Source organism: Artibeus jamaicensis, unplaced genomic scaffold, assembly GCF_021234435.1.
Source record: "Artibeus jamaicensis isolate MK-2021 breed Jamaican fruit bat unplaced genomic scaffold, CSHL_Jam_final scaffold_916, whole genome shotgun sequence".
In the NCBI taxonomy this organism is placed as follows: domain Eukaryota; kingdom Metazoa; phylum Chordata; class Mammalia; order Chiroptera; family Phyllostomidae; genus Artibeus; species Artibeus jamaicensis.
Genome location: NW_026522059.1, coordinates 55,928,239 through 55,934,442, shown reverse-complemented (window position 1 = coordinate 55,934,442; position 6,204 = coordinate 55,928,239).

Genomic DNA, 6,204 nt, shown 5'->3' with positions numbered 1-6,204 from the left:
ACTCATGAGACAAACACTATTATTCCCACTTACACATGAGGACACTGAGACTAATAGAGATTAGGAAAAGGCCCAGGCTCGAAGGCGTGTGAGGCGCAGGGCTGGACTTGAGCTCCGACAGTGACCCTGAATGTGTTGGTTTCCCAGGGCTGGCAAAACAAAGCATCACACACTGAGTAGCTGCAACAACTGGAATTTATTGTCTCAAAGTTCTAGAGGCTAGAAATTCTAAGTCAAGGTGTTGATGGAGTTATTTCCTCTTTGGGGGCTCTGAGGGAAGGCTCCTTGCCTCTTCCTACCCACGTCCCTGCAGGTGATCATGGTGGTCCTCTAGGTAGCCTCATTACCTGGTCTCTGATTCCACCATCACTGGCACTCTCCCCATGTCTTCCCTCGTTCCCTCCCTCCCTCCCATCCTTTCTTTCCTTCCTTCCTTCCTTGGCATTGGAGAGGGCTCTAGGGTGGTTAAAATGCTACCTAGTGGTGGCAGGGAGAGGCTCAGGCAGAAACCAAACCCCAGAGGGATGCAGAGGGCCTCTGGGCTCTGGGCTCCAAAGGCTCCTAGTGCTTGAAGCTGACCCTTTCAATGAGACACTCGCCCGGCCCAGCCTCAGGGCCAGTCAGGTGTAGCCCATCTTCTTGATGGGTTTCATCTGCTCATAGAGGAGGTGTTCTTCAGGAAGCCAGGAAGAGATGAGGGTCTGTGTGGGCAGAACCCAGGACCTGCAGATCCGAAAGGGCCTGGGTCAGGTTCTTCCCAGGACCATGGCAGTTTCCGTGGCATCCTGAATGTCACCCCACTCATCTTGGGACGGTGTCAGCATATCCTGGAAGAGAATATGGCCCCACACTGGTTTTACATCTTCAAGAGCTAATGGGAGCTCTTCTCCTCAGCCAACTCTCAGAAAAAGGAGGCCAGAGAGAGAGGCAGGTATAGGTCTGCAGATACTATAGGCCACCGGAGGGTGGCCAGGTGGTTGATGAGGCCTCCACCTCAGTGGAATAATTCTGACAAATTTGGGAGCTCATGGTTGCTGGGCAATAGGTAGGTAAGCTCAAATATGGTGTGTTGGTTGGTCTAGGTGCCAAGGATGGCTGAGATGGTTCCATAGGTGGTGACTGGAAAGAGGTCTGGAGGTGGTTGAAGGCTGGAAGGAGTGTCCCTGGGTCGGATCTGTCCAAACGCTGTTGAAGCAAGAGACAGGTGAGGTGGGGGGCTGCTCAGGGCACTTCCTTGGTCCATTTTCTTAAAAGAATGCCAGTGATTGGATTTAGGGCCCGGGGATCTAATATGACCTCATCATGATTACATCTGCAAAGATCCTTTTTGCAAAACGGTCCTATACACAGGAACTAAGGGTGAGGATGACATCTTTTGGCGGGGGGACATGAGTCAACTTACAATACCGAGCTCTTAAATGGGAACACTATAGCTGCAAGACACTGTGCACTTGGGTGGGGGTCAGAACCCCCAGCTGCCTGCCGGCCTCCTGGACCATGCAAAGAGCCGGGAGGGCTGGGGAGACACATACCTGTAGACAGAAAGCCGGGATGGAGGAGCCAGGCACGGGCTCTGCTGCCGTGCGGGAGGGGAGGCCTGCCAAGTGGCGTCCAGGTGGACCACCCAGGGCATGTGAGCAAGGCATGGGGGCATTTTTCATGGCTGCTATGAACACACATCTCTCCCTACAGCATGGTTTAAATCACCTTGACAGGAAAACCTCAAACTTAGATCTGGGCTGGAGATGCTTTGTTTTTCTTGTTAATTGATTCTCTTGCTTTTGGCTAGTGGTTAGAAAGATTTCCACAATTGCAGCTAAACAGCTTGTGAGAAGCTCCTAGAAGACATCTTAAGTTGTCTACAGAAGTGGAGCAAGTTAAAGGAGACATAATTACTCAGGGAGGAGGATTCTAGACTAGTGATGGCACATTTTCAGTAAGAGAGAGTCATGTAAGTGTTAAAGGCAGTGAAATAACTACTGTAATGTAGGTACAGCAAGCCGAAGGGAGAATCATAATTAATAGTACCTGGAACTGTGATTGCGTGCTGCCTGGTGTTTCCTGGGGGAGCAGGGAGTGTGGTGATGTCCCTCCTGGCCTGGGGCCTGTCAGAGCAGTTCTTGGTACTGAGCTCAGTACTGGAGGGACTCCCATAGGAGCCTGTTCTGTTGCACAGATTGGTAAGAAGCTTACCCATCTTTCTGGCACATGGACATGTGCATTTGAACTAACATGTATCCATTTGGTGATACTGAAATGCATTTTGTGTTTCCCTGGGGTTCTCATGAACCACTGCCTGAACATTTAAGCAAGGCGTGCTTCTGAGGCCAAGCTGACAAAATTGGGAAAGAAAACAGCTTTCACTTAGGAGGACCTTTTCCTTTGGTCGCCTGAACAATTGATTCACCTGAGTGCCTGCTGGTGAAAGCTCCCTGTCCTATCTGTCAGCATTGCCTTCACCTTTGGGCTGTGGCCCCAGGACTGGCCACACAGACTCTTTTCTTGAGCCAGACTGAGGTTGCTGAAGTGTGACTCAGACTGGAGGTTAGGTCCAGGCAGAGGAGATGGTTGTTTCTCGTCTGGTTTCTCCTTGGGTGGAGGAAGTTCCCCTCCTAATTTTGTTCCAATGTCACCATTCATGACTTTTTTCCCAGCTGCTCTCCCATGTTCCCCAAGTTTGGGTCCCGGGACCTCCTCATCCCGGGTTTCCCCCCTCCCAGGTTCACTCACTTTATAGCTTCTCTGCAGAGGACTGCAGAGTCTTAGCCCTGGCCTCTTTCCTGGGAACAGAATCTAGACATCCACCTGTCTGTCAGTTATTGTCATCTCCAGGGCAAGGTTTCTGACATCGGATTCATGGCTCATTCTGCTGCTCACACTTATAAACAACCTGGCTCCTGACGAGTACGCCTGTCATAAAAGTCAAGTCCCCTGTGCATCTGTCGTCAACCTTATGGTCCACATACCCTCTGGGCCCTCTCTTCCTGTCTCTTCCCACTGTCGGGTTCCCCTCCTACTGGCTGGACTCCCGCCCTGGCTTCCATCCCAACTGGTGTCCCAAGATTCTTTACAGCGCTGAACTGACTCTGTTAACCTCACAACTCTGCCGTGTAGCTACTAGAAAATTCCCCAGGGCTTCCCTCTTCCCTGTTAAGTGAGGCATACCCATTCCTCCTCCTGGAATGAAGGCTATTTCAAGATGGGACTTCTTTAGGGAGAGTGTGTCATTCTCTGCTCACATCCTGTTTGAGGCATGAGTATAATCTTGTTTTTTCAATCTCGGGTCTTTCTGGATAGCCTGCTCCTTGGCACGGCCCAGCTCATGCTCTTCTCCTCCTGTCGCATCCCAAACCTTCAAGACTAACATCAATTGCCACCGCCTGCCTCCCCACCTTGCTGAGCCCTCATCATACTCTGAGGCACCGTTTGTATCATCTGCACAGAAAGATACTTGGATCTGACCTTGTGAGTTCACTGTAGGCTACTTGAGTCCCTGGGAGAGGCCTTTGGGCCTAGATGCTGGCTATGCCTCCTAAACTGCCTGTGGGCCAATGCTGACCATCTGCTCCGTGGCCCTGGGTCCCAGCCCAGCAGGCCCACCACAGCCTTGCTCTTTCTTCCACTTTTAAAATCAGACACAGGCAATAGATTTGACACAGAAAGAACTACCCTGCTTCCTCAACCCCAACTGATTTTATATTTTGTTGGAGGCAAAAGGAAATATCCAAGGTTCAGCTCAACACCAATTTGGAAGTATTTCTGCCCGTTGGAAAAGAAATCTTTGAAAAAGACATTTGGCTTCTTTTTTTTTTTTTTTTTCACTTGGGAAAAATTTGAAAGGTATAGCCTTTCAAGGAAACAGGATACTTTAAAAAAGAAAAAAAAAAACACAAAACAAAACAAAACCCAGCCTGGCTTCACACAGTGGAATCCTGTCAAGCCGACCTAATCTTCTGTGACAGGGCAGCAGACCTGGTAGATCAAGGGGCAAAACAATGGTTGGAATTCATCCTTGCTGGCTTCATGATTCCTGGGTCCCACTCAATATGATTATCATTAAGCTGGTTGAAAGGGTCTGTGTGTGTGTGTGTGTGTGCGCGCATGTGTGTGTTAGCGAGTGGAGTGTGGAGGGGAGAGAGAAAGAGGGAGGCCGCACTCTCATGAGCCAGTTCTAGCTGGGGGACAGATGTAGTCTAACTAGGGGTCAGCCTTGAGCCCACTGGCTCTGGACATTCACCTGACTGGGCCAGATGACAGCAAAGAGAACATATTCAAAGCCAGCGTGAATGTTAAGGTGGGGGGGGTGCGGGTGTAGATGAATAATCATCAAGAACAGCAACCCTGGCAATTAAGTGAGCAACAGCAGTACAGAGGCTTGACGGGAAGAGAGCTCATGTTCGGGGGGAACAGCAGTCACCAGTGCTGCATTATATACTGAGACTGTGATGCTGAGATGAGTGACTACAACATGGTGGCGGCCTGGACTCCTAACCTTGTGTTAACTGTCTCCCCTTTCCAACTCCACAGCCAGAGAATCTGGACAACGTTCAAAGGAGAGCCACAGATGTAATTAAACTAGGTTGGGGCATGGACATTGAAGGCTTCTACAAAACAAGTTAAATGAATTACGTTTACTGAACTCAGAAATGGACAACCTTACAAGGGCAGTAACAAGCAAAAATAGAAATAGGTTTAAATTACCAACACATGAAAATAAAATTAAACACAAGGAAGGAGTTTCCTTAGTCTTGGGATGGATAAATCCCAAGATTTAAGTCTTGGGTCACTAAAGCAGAACAGATTTCTCTAGGCTGGTTTGAGTGTGCTTGGGGCTAACTCAGGCAGACCTGAATCACCTCGGAGATATGTCTCTGCCCACACTGCTGTAAGACTTTTAAAGTACTTTTTAAAATTCAAAATGGAAGATGAAGAAGCAGCCAGTGCCTCAGTTGTTTCAGTGGCCTCAGGCTTGGTCATCCCTGATAAAGAAAAATTCAAACATAACGTGAAGCTGTTCCTCATAAAGACCAGCAATGGGCCAGCGGCTGTGAGCCAGGACGTTCCCGTACGTGACTGCAGATTTGATCCACACTGCAGCCGCACACACAGGGCGTGGGTTTCTTTCTATTTTCCCACTTTAGCATAAACAAACGCCTGATAAAGGGTGGGTGTAGTCTAGGCAAGTCTGAGTGTCTGGTGTCCTAAGCTGTCAGTGTTGAGTCTAGAACACTGTCCTGTTCAAGCACTTCTCTTTCAAGAGTGATGTGGCACAGAGAAGAAAATAATAAAGTTTTCCCTTCAACACTGCTGATAACTAATAAATCACAAACTCAGTTGTATGTAAGTTAATTCTTTAAATTTAATCAGTCTTTTATAAAACTTCCCAATTAATTAGTAAAAGATGGCTTATTTTAATAGCCTTAAACATTGGTCACTATTTAAACAAGACATTCTAAAAAAAGCAATCACATAATAGTTTATAGTCATTTACAAGTGGATGGTATACATTTAGATACAGAGGTAGAAGTTCACCTTTACGTTTCACTAATACACATTTACCAAATTCAAGGCACAAAATAGTTTGCTTTACAAAAAAATACTGTAAAAATGTCATTTGCTGTTGTACAAGGTGAATAAAACTTTCAAAAGAATCTTTACACCCTTCCATATGTACTCCATGGTATAAGATTTTCTCCCCTCACTAATCATAGTTGGCACAAAAATGGAGATTTTTTTAAGTTCAGAAGTTCCCATTTTTAGAAATGCTTTCTTTGCAGAGCTGCTATGTATCCTAGATAAAAGTCCACCCAAAGAAATGAAACAGCAATTTCCCAAGGAAAGGGCACTTTCTGTACGCAGCAAAACTCAAAGGTAGAAAATGCATGATCTTGTTTTGGATAACTAGGTCTCCAGAATAACCAATACTTAAGGAAAGATTCAGAGGCAAATTTTAAATATTTGGCTAACACCTTAGTCATTATGACTTTCAAAAAGAGACCTGATCACCTTACTCTAACAATCGAACATCATTTAATTCAAACTGATGGAGATTTCAAAATTCCATTTCAAAAGAGCTATACACACAAATATCACGAAAGAGCCACAGAGACTTTGAAAAACTGAAACAGAAAACATGAAAAAACAGAGCATTATCAGTCCTTGAAGTTGCAAGGGTGTCAACTTGGCTAGAGTTTAATGACAAGA